This window comes from Taeniopygia guttata, chromosome 13 (assembly GCF_048771995.1).
Source record: "Taeniopygia guttata chromosome 13, bTaeGut7.mat, whole genome shotgun sequence".
NCBI lineage: Eukaryota > Metazoa > Chordata > Aves > Passeriformes > Estrildidae > Taeniopygia > Taeniopygia guttata.
This window is the reverse complement of record NC_133038.1, coordinates 6,832,830-6,849,834: the sequence shown is the minus strand read 5'-3', so window position 1 is coordinate 6,849,834 and position 17,005 is coordinate 6,832,830. Positions and strand designations below refer to the sequence as shown.

Genomic DNA, 17,005 nt, shown 5'->3' with positions numbered 1-17,005 from the left:
CTGTTAAAATAACAGTGAAGAGGAAAAAAAGTGCACAATAATTTAATTAAGTAGCTGTGCCCATTCCATGTTTCTCCCCACAATGCTATTGGTGGCAAAACAATAGTTTGTCACTAGTTTGAAATATTAATTCTTTCCTATACAGATGTTACCCTTAGAAAGTCTTGTAATAACCTCATAGAACTGCATTTCTCTAATGATGATAAAGTGCTTTAGTTAATTAAACCTCACAACATTTCTGAAAGTGCCATACACTAAACACTGCAGCAGCCTCACTGCAAAACACAACTCTTCCAAAAATGTATTTGTGGGTTTTGCACTCTCCCATTCTTTATCAGTTGCAAAGGAACCTTAGGGGAAGGTTATGTACAAAACTGACAGAGAAAATGCATTGGAGCTGTTCTTATTAAAAGGCTTGGTGAGGTTATTTTAAAGCAAAAATCATGCTTTTACCAAAAAGAAAATGTTTTTCAAAAGTTACTTTGATTTCACATGAGATTTCAGCAGAAAAGTTTGTGAAGTTCAGCATGGATTAACTTGTATCTCTCAACAAAAGGGGAGAATGTACAATCAGTCCAGACCCCAATCTTGAGGTCTGAGTTTCATATTGCAAAAAACTTGGAAAGATTACCTTTCATGTCAGTGCAAAAGCATCTCAAAATTGCGAAATGTGGTCACCAGACACAGTTGTAGTTTTACATCTCATTCTATCATCAGGCAAGTTTGGGTCTGGTTTATATTTCCCTTTCAGGTAGTGCAGTTGATAGTACAAGCAATTACAACAATAATGCCTCCAGTCAGTGCCTACTTGTAAAAACCCCTTTCCATGGCTTGGACATGTAACACAGCATGTAGGCCTCTGAATTTACTTTGTTAAGAAATAAGCATTATATTTGCTGCCAGTGCCCTGCTACACTGCCTGTCTCTCTACTCTGAGTAGGAAAATCACAAAGGTTTCATCTGACACTCTTTAGCCAGGGTCAGAGCACCGTGGTTTGGGCACTGAGATTCATTGATCTGAGGACTCCAGAGAGGTTTGCAGCGGGACAGGTCAGCCCATGGGTTTGGACTTGGTTCATGCAGACTCTGATTCAGCAGATTAATTAAAGGACAATGTGTATTAGGGGAAAGAGGGCATCTCATGTACTTGCATCCTTGCTGAGAATCCAGACGTCAGCCCCTGCATGGAGTTTGACAGCTACACTTAAAAACACAGCAAGCAAGAGCTCCTCTAGGATGAAAAGCTGATGCAGAGCTACTTACAGGAATGATTTTTGGCAGCCAGGACTCATACAGCCTACCTAGGAAGGCAACAAAGAATCAGGACCTATCCTCACATCGGGTACCAGCTTCATTCTTATTAACATCATGGATCCTGTGGTGGTTTCCTTCACTCCCAAAACCACTAATTTAACGTACAGTACAGTCATTCTGTGTGGGGGGAAAGAGAAATTCTTTCTTCCTTCCTGTTGGAAAACTCTTTGGCAGTAACGCTTGGATTGTTTTCTTTGTAAATTATATTCATGCTGTTTTCAAGATGTTTTCCTGACTTTATTGAAATTTGACCAATTTAACGAGTAATGTAGAACTTGTTTCCATGTTAAAAAACTCTCAGAGCTGCTTGGGGATAATTATTAAAACTTCCATGTGTGCAGCAAGGCCAGTCACTTCTGCAAATAGAAAAAAAGAGAAAAAAAAAAAAAAAACAGTCTGAAACAGAAGGATGTTGCTCTAACAATAGGCAAAGGAGTGCAAAAACCAAGGCCACCAACCTTTGGAGACCAGGGGCTGCACTGGCTCCGTGCCAGGAGAATAACACTCACACCTGGCTTTCCTGCCAAGTTTCATTTCAAAAAAAGTTTTAATCACAGATAAGGGACCAATACAAAGCCCTGAAATCAGTGGAGAGGCTCACATGGAGTCTATTGGAACGTGACTCAGGCTCCAAAGACCTGACCTCTGGCACAGCCATCAAACCATGCTCCAAACTCCTGCAGCTTCCCTTGAAGCAGTGCTCTGGGGGCCAGGGGCTGTGGTTTGCTGCAACCCTGCCTGCTGCAGGTGTGTGTGACAGGCAGAGAGCAGCTGCTCTTAGGCCTCTGTCTAAGCTCTTGTGGCTTTCTAGGGGTGGATGTTAAACACAAGTGTGCTCTGGAGGTCTGATGGACTTGGTGCCCACAGTCACACACAGCTCCATGCTCCACAATAGTCCCACACCATTCAGCTGCCCCTTTTTTTTAATCTCTTCAAGTGTAGGGATCCCCTTTTGATCAACAACTGCCAAGATTCACCCCCTAAACTTAGGGGGTTTCTATCCAGAGATACACATTAATGATGCTTTTTTAACTGATATCTTTTGAAACAACTGCTCTAAATACTGTTCACAGCAAACCAGTAGCTGCAGCAGCCTGAAATACCCAACCCACTCAGCACAAGCAATGGTGACAACACCAGCACTAAAAACTCCAGCTATCCTTCGGCCATCACAGCCTATTTTAAATTGGTGGCAGTGGTGCAGCTGTCAGACCTTCATGCTCCCCAAAACCCCTCTGAGCTCAGCTCCCTTCAGAGCTGTGTGAAGGCAGCAGTGCCAGGGAGCTGCCTGAAGCACAGACCCGTGTCAGGAGGGTGGGAGACATTCTTGGTGTCTCAGGTTTTAGCTTTTATATTTTTCAGATTCTATTCTGCTTTAGTATGCAAGGCTTCATATAAGGGGATGGTGAGCTCTCTTCACAGAGTAGGGAGACAAAGCTGTGGACCAAGGACAGCTGATACAGATCTCAGGCCCAAGAGCACAAACAACATGGGCTGAAGAGAGAAAAGCAAGAAGGATGGGACTTCATGGGCTAAAGGTCAAGTTGGACAATTAACTCCAATGTGCTAATGGACCAAAACTTATAAAAGTGAGAGACTCCATGACCTCTTGTCCATTTTGTGGCTGTTTTGGATTGTGCTGCCCAAGGTGGATCTATTTGAGGCCTCTTAATAAATCCCTACTTCATTCTTTAGCTCTGTCCAGTCTCAGTTCTAGGTCAGCCTTCACAAGCCTCATCCCAGTTGTCACTCCAGCAGAAAGCCAAAGGCAGCCCTTGCTGGTTGTTGATGTGAGGAGGGTGCTGTGCATGTGTGGGTTACAGAGCCGAAATGCAGAAGTTGATGTTTTTATGGCTTTGACAAGCTCTGCAGCGAGTGGCGTTGCTGTGCGGCCAGGCCGTGACAGGTACAAGGAGAGGTGGGCAGTGCTCGGGGAGCTGCTCTGGCACTTCTGCCAGGCCTTTGGGGACCCTCTCCAACTTGGATGCCACCTTCTGTCAACTCACAGGAGCCCCAAAAGCCTTACAGATTTCTTTAGCTGTAGGATTTGCTCACTGTTTCCCCTGGTGGCTGGAGATAAGTTCATGAGGACACACAAATCTCCTTTTTTCCACCCCTCTAGGCTCTGAGAGCAGCTTTCCAGGCAATGCTCCTCTGCAGCTGCCTCTGAGGTCCTGCTTTCCCCACATGATTCCCTGTAACACTTACAGTCACCATTGAAAATACAAGAAAAATACAACTGGAGCTTTGGGCAACCAGAATAAATGGCCAGACATCTAAATCAATGGTAAACAAGCGCATTTGGGAATTTATGGGCTTTTAGCTACTTCTGTACTGTTATTTGGCTCAGCAGCTCTGAACAAAGCCCTTGTAACCCTCCCATTTCCTCAGCATCAATAATCCACCCCAGCAGGGCTGGCTGTGCCATGCCACGAGGTGTCACAGTGCTGCAAGCCAGCACCAGGTGACAGGACCAGACAGGGCTGCTGGGATGGGATCCAGAGTGGCAGAGGAGAAGCTCTGCTCCCAGGAAGTCCCCTGGCTTCATCCTTTCAGAGTCTCAGTTTTGTAAAGTGCCTTTTTTGGCTTTTTAAAATTTCTTTTTTTTTGACACCCAACATCAGAATAGCTACATCTGCCTGGCTGTTGCTAATTCAGGATACATTTCAGATGAAATTCATTAAACACCTTTCAGTCAAAAGAAGGGGAAGCCTCTACAGCAGTGACTCGTGGAAGTGGCTCATCCTGGCAGGATGGGTGTTCAGGGAGATCTGCTCTTCCAGGGAGGAGCAGGATTACTTTCCAGTGCATCATAAAGAGGTGAGGGAGGTGGAGCTGACACAAAAAGGTTAAACTTCCTTTTCCCAGCAGACAGAGCCTGGATTTTGCAAGGAGTTCAAAGGGATGGCACACACCCATTCACTTCCAGAGGAACTTGGCAGTTTCAGTGCCTTTGAAACCTGCCTGCCTTAATGCCAGGCAGATGTTGGCAGTGCCTTTGGCTTTCCCACCCAATTACAGTGCCCACCCCTTAGAGCAGGCAGCAGCACATCTTTACACACGTATGAGGCTCAAGAAGAGAATTTAGGAAGCCACCCTACCTTTGCAGCACTCAGCCGCCGGGTTCACTTTAAAGCCTGAGCACAAAAGTAGGAAAGCCAGGTATCAAAGACAGCTGAAAAATGAAAAGGTCTCAGTCAGCAGTAAACCAGCAGCTGAATGTGCATCACACCCTTAGGAACACATCAAGTAGAAAAAAAAAGGTAAAGACGTTGTCCTCTTAAGATTAAAGCAGCACACCTTATAGTGTTTTTATTAAAATGCAGCACAGTTTCAGTATAAATGGCATTTATACATAAAAGAAGGTGATTTATTTACCCTCCTGCTCTCCAGAGACATGGGACAATGTGTTGGTTGGAGAACTTGGCCTGGTGCTTACTTGCACTCCTGGCTGATGGAACAGAAGGGTGTCTGTGTCCAGATGTTGATTTCCTGTGGCTGAGTGGGAAAGACATGGAGGGAACAAAAAAGGTTTGGTTAAACTAAGGGCTTGTGGGACAGTAAAGGCAGTCAGGGATGGAGGAGGACAGCAGAACTCTGTCAAAACCATCACATCTCACTCTTTACTGAAAATTTTTCTGAATCAGTGAAATATTGGTAAACCAAATAATTCTTAGATTTGTCACCTAATACAAAAAAAAATATTCTTTGATTTTATGCTTCACCACAGGTTTCAGAACACAACTTTCTTTGCAACTGCTCCTTGATGGTGCCACAGCTCTGGGGATTGCTATGAAATTCTTTGTCCATCTACAAGTAAGTCTGCAACATGTCACAGCTTTTCAGGGTGAGGTTTATGAGTCCATAACTGATATTTTCATCATCCATGTCTTTAATGCAACATAAGCTCTTAAGAAGTTCAGACCAGGATGGCAGAAATGAAAAAATGCATACCAAATTGTTTGGGTAGGAAAAAATAGAAGCACAAACTTTGTACTTCTCCTAACCCAGAATAACATAATTGCCTTAAATATTTTTAGATTACAAATTGTTTCTCTTGCAAGTACTTCAGAAGTATCATTCATGTGCATGGCGAGAGATGAAAGTTCACCTTCATTACGAAGAATTTCAGGACCCCAAACACTAAAGAAAAGACTTGGGCAGGTCAATACACAGTTTTAAAGGAAAACACAACCATGAAAAGAGATTATTAAAAAAAATTGATATAGAGCGAGGCAGCCCCCTCCCCACCTCTGTGGGTGGGAACAGACACACAAAGGATGGATCCTGAACCCCCAAGAACAATGTTTGATTTAAAATAAAGAAGCTGGGAGCTGTTGGGGGCTGCTTGGGAAGGGGCAGTGAGGGTTTTTAATTGAGATCCCCAGCAGCACTGCACATCCCAGCAGTTCCCAGCCTTGGGAGTTACCCAGCCACACTGCCCTGGTTGATTGCCCCTGATAATATTCCTGAATGTTTGGGAGGATTTCCCCTCATGTTTGTGAATCTGGGTCACCTGTGAGAAATTGGCAGTAAGGAGTGCTAAAGGTACATTTCATTTGTTTATTTTATATATATATATATATACATATATATATATATAAGCTGCATGACAGGTTACTTAAGTTACCTGATATCATTTTGATATCATTTTGCTACTCCCAAGGCATTTCAAAGGTAACCATCACACAAAATCGGACTTCTTACAGGCTGTGAAGCTTTTAATCTCTACAAGATTCTGGTAAGCAGAAGGGTTAAATATTCATTGCCAGCAACACTTATGGAAATGCTGAAGAAGTCAGAGCCAGGACCAAAGGCAGATTTCAGAGGGATTCTCTAAAACACCAGCTACAAACATTACAAAATTCACCAGCACTTGCTGTCTCCAAACTGCTTTTGGGCAAGGCAGAATCCTGCAAATAAACCATTTGCAGCTGTAAAAAGCAGTCCTGCTTGCTCCAGAGAGTATTCTTTCCAAAAACAAGAATGATTTACAAACAGTATCGTCAAAAGTGAATGAAAAGGAAATACAGTGCCTGCGAGAATAATTTTTGCACAATTAGTCCCGTTTGTGCAAATATTTACAGTCAAGCTTAATATTGCTCACACAGTCCCACTCAAAGCTGATGGATGTACTCACCATTTATTATTTTGCACTGCCTTCAGGGTCTCAAACATTAATTGGCATGAGAAAAGTCCTGATGTTTATAAGCTTTTGGAAATGCTGATAACCTGATAAACAAAAATGTTAAGGCAACTTCAGGAGCTAATCAAAATCCTGGCAGGTTGGGGGAATGTCAATATTTACAGCAAGCAGCCTTTCATCAGTTAATCACTTTTAACCTTCATAAACTAAGATACTATAGAGGACTTCAGGTTAATGTATGAACCCTCTATTCAATTAAGGCATTACAAAGGCAGTTACAGACAAGTAAGGCTTTATGAAATGAAGTACAACTGAATTTATCAGGGGAGAAACAGACAAGACAGGGAACAGAGAGCCTCAGCTTCAGTGTTTGAAAGGAAGAAGAGCTCAGTGTAACTCTAAAGAAACAGACTCAGCATCAGGTCCAAATATTTTATTTCACACATAAAGAACTGTACCCATATTCATGCTAATAAAGAACAGACTTGTGCCAACCCTGGTGCATGCTTTTGTTATTGCATTATAGTTCATGAGAATTATAGTGCATAATTAAATAGAAAAAACTTGAACCTGGAATTATAAAACCATCGCCACAAACCAGCAATTCCACTTGATATGTATTAAGTCATTACTTTTTTTTTTTTTTTGGAAGGAAAGAAAAAGGGAATCAAGGAGGAGGAAAAGGGGGGGAATAGAAGGAAAGAGAGAAAGAGAGAAAAAATTCTTTTCCTTGTAAATCATTAAAAATGCATGAAGGTTTAAAGCATGCCAGAAACAGCCTGTGCATTCATTTAGGAGACTACGCACAAGAAAACTCACTGCATTAAAGAAAAAAAAAAAAATTCTAAAACAAGGGAAACCAAACAAGCCATGGAGGAGACTGGTGGGGTGAAAATGCTCCAGGCAGGGAGGGGCTCCCTGCTCCATCCCCTTTCCTGACCAAGAGCATCGGGGGCCCTGAGCGCTGCTGCATTTGTGATGCTCCAGCTTTCTGGGTTTTGTCTTCCAGAGGAGCTAATCACAATTACAAACATATGGATTATTATTCTTGCTGTTGAGTTCAGCTTCTGCCATAGAGAAACCTCCTGGCATGAATGGGTGATTTATTGAGCTGCAGATGGGAGCTCTCCTTGGCGCGAGGGCCGCGGTCGGACACGGGAGCAGCGATCGCAGGTTAAACCTCTCCTTGACTCTTCCTACCTCCTGAGGGCACTTCAGCTCAGGGCTTCCTGCCCTGTGAGAGGGAACACTTGCTGGAAATGGTGTCCTAAACGAGAATCCTGGGTTTTATATAAGTAGTTTATCCTTACCAAACATCAGCCACCACACACCATTAGGGGATGATTCTCACCCTGCACAAAGCCAAGCTCCTGTGGGACAGGGTATCTGACCTTGATGTGTCACGCTGTAACTAGAGAGAGACGTCAGGAGAGAAATGGCTTTTATTGTGTGGAGCTGTTTGTTTGGTTTTTTTGAAGTTTTCTGCGTCATCCTCTTTAAATTTTTAGAGTGAATTTATTGCTCTTGAAATCCATATCCCAGGGGCCTGGGTCTGCTCAGCGCAAAGGAGAGGAGATGGGAAGCAGTGCTGCAGCTTCCCCTTCCAGTTCTGACTCGCAGTAAATGCTTGGAGATTGTTAAAAAAAAAGTAACTATCAAGTGATCTGCATCTCTCTTGGCACAGCAACACTGGGAGACCCCAGCCCTGCTGATTTTCCTTCATGCTGTGCACACAGGCAGCCTGAGAGCACCATTCATCAGCTGGGAGGCACCTAACAGCCAAAAAAGGCTGGCCAATAAAGGCTGGCATCGCTGGCACCCCCAGCCCTACTCACCATTAAGTACATGCAAAGAGAAGGCTCTGTGCAGGATCTCAGCCCGCTGTGTCTCCCCAGCCCCTGGCCCTTTGCAGGTCCCCAGGAGCCTGAGGTGCTTCTCCATCCCAGTATGTGCTCGAGTCACCTGGTCTGTGGGCTCACTTGTACCCTGAGATTAGGGGTAAAACATGAGAAGGAGGAGAAACACCAGACTCCATGGCTTCCCTAAGGCAGGGCTGGCTGTCATCTGTGTCAGGGAGGCAGAATCCCCCACTCCTGCCTGCTGAGGGCTCCTGGTGTTGGTCTGTGGGGCACCTCTGGCTGCCCAGACCACAGAGGTGATGCAGTTTGGGAGCACCACAGCCTGGGATTTTCCAGGACTGAAATTTCACAAGTCAGAAGGAAGGGCAGTCTCCTGCTTTTCTGCTCCGAGTGGGAGTTGCTGCTGTGCTGTTCTCTACTCCTGACCTGGCGTTGCATAATGCCAGCCCTGTTGCATCCCTCTAATGATGCCATTTTCTCCATAGGCAGGAGGTAGTCGGCTTTTGCCTAATCAGCAATTTTCAAGCTTTTGATTCCCACTCCTCCCCACCCCCTCTTTTTGTCAATATTCATTATAAATGCTTGAAGCCAGGGCTCCTTTTTAGCTGACTGTGCTTTCTCTGCCTCACCCTTTCAGGTGGATGGCTGACAAGTGACCACTTCATGCACAAGGAAACTTTAAATGAATCCCAAAAGAAAGTATTTGTGTAAGAATGAAAGGGCATCCCAGGCTTCTGCTGAGTAATGGATGTGATAATAATTGTAGGGGAAAAGATCCAAACAGTTGGGTGTTGGTTTTTCCTCTTTCTGCAGCCAGGCTCTTGATCAAAAGATGTAAAAAGCCTGACAGTTGCTGGAGCAAGGGCTGCACTTTGATTCTGGGGCACACAGGAAGGACGGCTGCCAACCTGGGAATCAAGAAGCTGGCTATTGCTCCTTTGAACTATATCAAAAGCTCATCATATTTACTTCTTCTAATTAACAAGTGAATTTATTACATGTGTAAATGAAGGGCTGGTAGCCAAGGCTGGGAGCAGATAGGAAGGGGCACTTTGCTGGTGGCAGCCTCAGTAATGCACAGCAGCATCGCAGTTGCCACCAGCTCCAGCCTCTCCCTGTGTCCTGGTTTAAGGCAATTTTGGGAGAAATTTTGGGAGAAGTTTTGAAAGACATTTTGGGAGAAAACTGTTCTATTTATCCAGCATAAACAGAACAGACAACTGGGGATACAAGCCAACACAGGATATAACCAACACAGGACACCCTGCCACTTGCTCTTGGACCCAGAGGAGCCACTGTTAGCCCAGTCTTGGGCCACTTTCCCCAGGGACAGCCTCTTGTTCCTGGCAGTCTGTCAGTTTTGATATGAGGAACAATAAAGCTGCAATCAAATGCCTTCCTCCTGTGTGGGGAGCCTGGGGATCAGGTTCCCCCTGTATCTCTTACCTTCCTCCTACCACTTTGAAGGGTTTGTTCTTGAATTGTATCTGGATATCTCAGAGTGGAATTTCATTCTTCCGAGGCTTTTAAAACTAGAGCAGGTAAAGAATTAGCAACGGACAGGGAGCACATGAGGCAGTCAGGAGCTCACAGAGCTCTCTGTCACTATTTTATTGGTGCTGCCTGGAAATGATGATGATCTCCAGAATGTGAGAATTACCTGGGAAGGAATGGGTGGCATCTGCTTCATTCTGCTCCTTGAAGAACCAGAGCAGTTTTACTTCTCAGCACAATACAGGTATAAATGTGCTAGCTGAGATCCAGCCGGCATCTTCTCACTGAGAGTGGCCAAAAGGGGATTTCTTGGGAAAGGGTAAAAACAGTATAGGAAGGATATTGAAATTTTTCCAATTACTCCATGTGAGCTGGGAAAAAAAAAAAAAAAAAAAAAAAAAACGTGAAAGGGCAGATCAAAGCAGAGTCCATTCCTCAGTTCTGAGGCAAATATATGCAGAACAGAGAATTCTGCTGGTTTGCTTGCTAAACGAAATACCCTAGAAGCAGAATTAATGTATCCAGGAGTTAAATTATGTTTTGGTTTGTGATCCAATACAGCTGACCAAGATGTCTCCTTGAGCAAGCTGCTCAGATTCTGAACATACTCCAAACTAAGCCAAATTCTCCAATGTGCATCCTGGCACATACCACCCTAGTACTGCTCAGGGTATAGGAGACACCAAAGGTGCCAGAACACACTCATGAAGCTCATGTAAAACATCTGGAAAGGAGACATTCTGCTCTGCCCCAGAGCAAGGATGCTGTTTCCAGGATGCTTTTAAAGGAATCAGCAGTGCCCTACACTTGGTCCATGCTCTCTGAATGAGATGTCCTGGCTGCTTAGCTGAGGAGACTGTCAACATGACTGATCACCCCTCACTGCCTCAGGAAAGGGCTTTTGTTTATATTTCAGGCAGACAGTTTTACTGCATTATATATGATCCTTGCAATTGTTACCACTATCTGCTTCTGCCCTAAATATAGTGCCAATGTTCCTTGCCCTTACCCTGGTGTCACTTCCATCCTTCATGCTCCCACTCCAGGTCTCTTACACCGGTTCCAGGAGTGACAAATCAGTACAAAAGCATCAGTGCTGTGCAGGGCTCGGCAGTGAGGCAGCAGAGTGTGCCTGGGACCTGGCTCTCCATTCACAACTGTGCCGGGGATGCTGTGCCTTGGAGCTGAACAGAAGCTCTGATCCCGTGCAGCTCCTCTGAAAGCTTCCCATAAATATACAAGGCTTATGCTGACAAGCTTGCATTAGATTTATACCCCCAGGACAGAGCAGTCACTTGTTCAGTCACAGAGAATGTCCCCGAGTCCCTCGCAGATTTAGTGGTGGGTAACCTGGTAACAGGGCAGAGCATTGATCCTGCAGCCTGTGGGATTTCACTGCCTGCCTGGGGATTTTGGGGAGGGGGCAGACAAAGAAGAGGGAAGGCACTACAGGACTGGGTTGAGAGAGAAGCCCTTGCTTACCTGCTTTGTTTGAGAACTCACTCAGAAGCATCAATGTGGGCTTTAGGAGTGTCTAAGATCACACAGGTTCTCTCTGTACTTCTTCTCCCTTGATGATGCTTCTGTGAAACCAGCTCACTCTGCAGGCCAGGAAAACCTGCATCCACAATTCCAGCTTTAGCTCCAGCTTGTGCATTTGAAAAGGAAATGGGGTAAGTCCACACCCCTGCGCAGTACTAGAGTCAGGAGGAACTTAGCAAACAAACCTTGGTGCAGCTCAGTGTGACAGGCTGAGCAGAGCCTGTTCTCTCACTGTTGGCTCTGTGCCCCTGGAAGTGCCATGGACAGCAAAGTGAACTTAGAAAATATTCACATCCTATGTGGGCCTGACTCACAAGGCATCCTAAGAGGAGGAACCATGTGCCACCATGATAGAATTACTTTTAGATGCCAGCAATGTCTTGGAGGAAAGAAGAAAGGGGATGGTGCAGCAGGGCAGCCTTGCTGCAGCAGAACAGGTCTCCATTTCCATTTCCTGCCCACAGTGGCACTGGGCACACTCAAAACTCCTTTTCAACAGACATGTTTATATTAAGTCAGTGCCTTCCCCAAGACACAAAAACAAGATCAAATATTTTAAGACTTGACTGAACTGAGTCAAGCTGAGTTCAGCAGCTGAGTTTTCCTTTGGCACTGGCCTGGGCTAACTGGGATTGAGTGAAGGATCCACTGAGGTTACAGCCCGAGTATACTGAAAGTAGACAAGGAAAACACTGACCATGATGAATTCAATGGCAAGGCAGGAAAGTGCAAATGTAGGCAAGTCATTTCCTCTCTGTAATTAAGGTTCCCTGCAGAGCCACAGTAAATGCAGGATGATCCAATACCTTACAGATTTCAAATTTCCGATGGCATTAGTGCATCCAAGATGCCCTCAGATCATTTGCAGAAACAGTCCAGGCCAGTCCAGACCTGGAAAGAAACTTCTTTCTTCAGGTGAGGGGGTAGTTGTTCCATACAGAACTCATTAGCCACTCTGCTGAATTGTCAATTATTAATTGTTTTGATCAGTGGCTCTTCAGTAACGTTCATCTCCCAGGCTTGCTCAGGACCAGCCTTTCCTGATGGGCTCTCAGGCAGCAACCTCTGCTGTCTTGCCTCTCTTAGAGACATTGATCTGACAGCATTCGTTTTGCTGAACTTTTTGAGCTGCCATGCTGGCTAGATTTTTCCTTTCCTTGTTAATCTAAAACCAAAATAAAACAAAAAAAAAATTTCCCCTCGACTGAGCGTTAAAAATAGCAAACAGAGTTTTTTAACAAATGACCCATGATGGCACATCAGTGACTGTGCTCTGTGAAAGATAAGGAGAGTCCTGGCTGCAGCTTAGAAATGCAGGCATGCTGGTGAGGGAGTGATTTCCAACTTCTCCACAGCACCATGAAATACAAGGTCATACTTCCTTAAAGCCAGAGTAACAGGGAAGCATTTCTGTGATTCCCGTTTCTCCAGGGTAGTTAGCTCCACTTTTCCTTCAGTGCCCACCCAGAATACACACAGAGAAGCAGCATCAAATAAAAAACGTGACTGTAAAATTGAGCAGCAGGATTTACAGCTAATAATACTTTAAACTTTTGAAAATAACTTGATCAAGTCTCAATGAGAGTCCTTTGAAATAGCAAACCATCTCTTGCATGAAAATGTATTCACCAGAGTGTAGTTAATAGCCAGCTATGAGAGACCATTTTTACCACTGAAATTGCAGCTAATTCATCATATCTCATGGGCTGGTTTTGTTGTTTTTTTGGTTTTTTTTTCACTGCTAACTTTCATTCCATCAATACAATTCTTTGTACAAGACAACCCTGATAATGCAGAATAGAGCCAAGTCTTGGAGAAATAAAGAGAGAACGTGCACTCTGTGAGCCCAGAGCAAGACAGAAAAGCTGAATAACACCCAGTGTCGAGGAACATCAGCCCCACTAAAGAAGTGGCTGCAGAGCTCTCCCCCTGCTTGGGCTGCAGCTCATTAGCTTCCAAATCTCCACAAACTTCTCCTGAAATTCAGGTGAACTCTGGTGTCAAGATCACAGCTATAATTGCAGCTTTTCCCTGAACAGGGGCTGCTCAGACTTACCTGGCAGCAAACAGAAATTAGACAGAACAGCAAGTCCCCCAGACTCCTCAGCCAGCTCACACTGAGGCAAGATCTACAGTCCAGAAATAACAGGGCAAACCTGCAGTGGGGTTTATTTGTCACTGTCTCCTTTTTATAAACATTTGCTGCAAAGAAAGTTAAGGGCATGGTACATGAAACAGCAGCATAAACAATAATATTACTTCTGAACAATAATATTACTTCTGCTAAAATCAAATCATGGTCATAAACACAGAAAAAATATGAGGAAACACCTTTTGAAAAGCACCTAAAGATCAGGAGAAAGAAAAAAAAAATTGCTGTATTCAGTTGCATTAACTTACCTAGTTTTCACACCACACAATTAATAAATTTAAATTATTTTTTCTGATTTATATTTAAAAACTGTCATTCTCACCATTGCCAAGCGATGGTGGGAAGCAGGGAGGGACCTGCACCTTTGTGCTGACTGCCTTGAGCATCTCAACACACACAGTTTTTGTTAGAAATCTTCATCCTACTTATTAAAATTTTCTGGCTTGTTTACACTAATCATACCCACTTCCATATTAACTGGGGAACAAAAAATAGGAAGAAAACATTACAAAGGTGAGCCAAACTGTGACACCACGCACTCCAGACTCCAGCTCAGCACAGCAACTCCAAGCCTGGGTACTCCATGCCTGTTTGGTGGGTCCTCAGCACCTGCTGAATCAGATTAGAAATTCAGGGGAGGGGATGCAAATTGAAATGCTGTAATCTTCAGCAATTCTGGCACTGGGAAAAATCCATGGGATAGACCCAATAAAAAATAAACTAAGGCATGAGAATTATTAATCTCTCTAAAGCTCACTGAGGGCTCCCTGCCTGGCACTGCAGCCTCCAGAGGATGCATCCCCACGGCTCCGCAGCCACACTCTGCTCACATATTTATGTGTGTGTGTTTTATCACATGCTAACATGGGACTTTCTCTGATTTGTATACGGGATTGAAAAAAGAGAAGTTTCCATCAAACTTAGGGAAAACCTTAATGGTGATTTAAGGCAGTGAAATCTGGCTTGCCACCAGACTGTGACAGCACTGTATTTTTTTCTGCCAGCGTTAGGTGCTCTCTGGTGCAGCAGCATTCTTTATCTTTTTTTTTTTTTTTTTAACAAAGGCTATATTAATCATTTATGAAGCTGTGGAGTCTTTTCTGGACTCTGAGCACTGTTAAAGACACAGGGTAGGCAGCGTGTTGCAGGAGAGGGCAGGGAGGGAGAGCCTGGATCTCTGGCTGGAGCTCTGGGTCTGTCTGAGGGCGACGTCACAGCCACGTCTGGAGTGTTTGGAAACACTCATCAGCAGGATGGCCTCCAGTTTGTGTTCATGAATAAATTTCACTTTGCAAAAGCACCAAAAAAAAAAAAGCCAGCAGCATCCCTGGCTGCACAGGGTAAATCTACTCAGCTTTCAGTCCATGTGCTTAATAATATCACCTAAGGCCATGCCGTGAACACACTGTCTAGGGAGCCTTTTTGCTCATTTTTTTCCCCTCTCTGCCACATTTCATCATGCTTAATAATAAAATTCAATAATTGTTAGCATGGAGATGAACCACTTTCTCTGGAATAGCCCTGAAAAAACAGCAAGCGTGGTGAGGTGCTACTGCACAAAACCCAAAAGGAATTCCCAGCCCCTTGTGCCCCCTCCTTTGAGCAATTGATATCCCCAGTGCTTTGCATTTTACCTCGCTGTCAGAAACGTCCCTGGTTGGGGAAAAGGAGCGGCGAGGCAGCGCCTCAGCCTCGGAGCGTGCGACTGACATATATAATCTAGATTGGCTCTCCCAGGCAGACCTTTGATTGAGGAGGAAGAAGAGCAGCTGGTCAAAGTAATCTGCTCAGAGCAATTTGCATAATTTTCTCCCCCGTTTCCTCCGGCATTGTGAGCGTGTCTGGAGAGGAACACAAGCGGCAGATGCTGCGTCGCTCTGTCACAGGGTACAGCAAAGTGGAGAACGTGGGTCAGAATTCATCTGCTAAATATCCCCAACAGGTTAAACAGTTCTGGAGAGCTTCAGTCACAGATCTCCTTTTCAAAAGCTTTTTCTTTTTTTTTTTTTCCTCCTTCTTTTTCCCTTCACTGAGTACAAATGATTCCATTTCTCCAGCAGTTGCATGTTTCCTTTCACACTTGTGTGCTATTCAGAAAGATGCTCTTTGTGTTTCTTTATGGAGCTGGCTTCCAAGACCAAGTATTTCTTTCCCCTGCTTGGATGAAGAACCCATTACAAATGGGTTATTTGAGAACAGAAAGCCAGGCTTCTGGATTAAAAATGAATGTGCATTTAATATTAAACACAACGTTTTTAATTGTGGCAAGGAAGGTTAAAAACCATCCTCTGGAGTTCCAGTTTTTATTGGGTCTGGGACACTGGTGAAAGCTGCAAATCTTGCAGCTGACTCACCCACTTCCAAAATGGGTGCCTGAAATTTGACATCAGGTTTGTGGTCCTGCTGAGGTGAAGAACTCTGTAAGAACAGCACTGATATTTACTCTGACTTTTAAATACTTTGGGGGACAAGGGAAGTAATTTTTTTAAGTCTTCAAAAAGCTGCTTTTCCCCAAAATTTCAAGTTGTTGGAAGCAAATAATACTGGTTCCATTTAAACTATTTGCAGGAGTCCAGTGCAGTGGATACTACAACCCAACCCTTGCTAAGTGCCCAGCAGCCACATTTCCTAACCCAGGGGACACTGCCTGCAGGAAAGCCCCTGAACCAGCCCCAGGGGCTCTGCTCTTCCCCCTCCCTTGCTGATTTAAAATAAGCAAAGTCATCAGCAGAGACTGTTAATTTTTCCTTGTGAATGCTCCAAAAATCAAGTCTAAAAATCATCCAGGAAAAAAAACTCAAACACACAAATTCTGTTCTTGCTCTTCCCTCCTGGGAAGCTTTCCCAAAAAAAAGGCAGCCATTCTGACTGAGGATGGGAATCATCTAGCAAAGTTGGGGAGGTGGCAGAACCGTCTTCAAATAAGAGTGAAAAAGAGAAATATTGAAAGATAACCATGAGTTTAGCACTCCTGATTCAGAGCTCCGCTGAGGGTGCCTACAGCAGGCTGACAGCTCCCATGCTGCATCCAAGGCCACAGGGACATGGAGGAGTTCAGTCCATGCACTCTCCAGCACTACCAGATGTCTGCTCCCTCCACAACTGGAGCTCAGACAGTGAAGCAATCCCCACCACGTCCCTGTTGGACATCTGGGAAGAGAAGCCACTGTCCCAGCAGGGGTAAATGCCCTGTGTAGTGCAGTCCCACACTGGATAATGTCAGGCTGTGATCCATGGTAGATGCCAGAAGAGAGGCCAACATCCATTTCAGACTTTGCAGGAAGCCATGGGCACACAGTGCTGAAAGCAAGTGAAAGGAGCCCACTCCAAATGGGGATTGCCACAGTCCATGTTTCTCCACCACATGCCAAAAATTATTACAATCCTAAAAAATAAAAAGGAAAAAGAGTTTGGGTTTTATCCCTCCCCTCAATATCATCAAAATATTTTGTGGGATTTCAAAAGTATGGTCCTTCCTCTCTCAACTCCCTTTCCCCT

General features: G+C 44.5%; 1 long non-coding RNA gene across 1 annotated transcript in view; it reads right to left on the bottom strand.

Moving 5' to 3' along the window:
• The window catches only part of LOC115497166 (uncharacterized), a 287,386-nt gene that overhangs the window by 109,388 nt on the left and 160,993 nt on the right, over positions 1–17,005 (bottom strand). Inside the window, exons 4-5 of the long non-coding RNA XR_012058079.1 lie at positions 6,455–16,892; positions 4,693–4,812 (exon numbers count right to left, since the gene is read on the bottom strand). This is a non-coding gene — a long non-coding RNA (uncharacterized lncRNA). The remainder of the gene's footprint in view (positions 1–4,692; positions 4,813–6,454; positions 16,893–17,005) is intronic.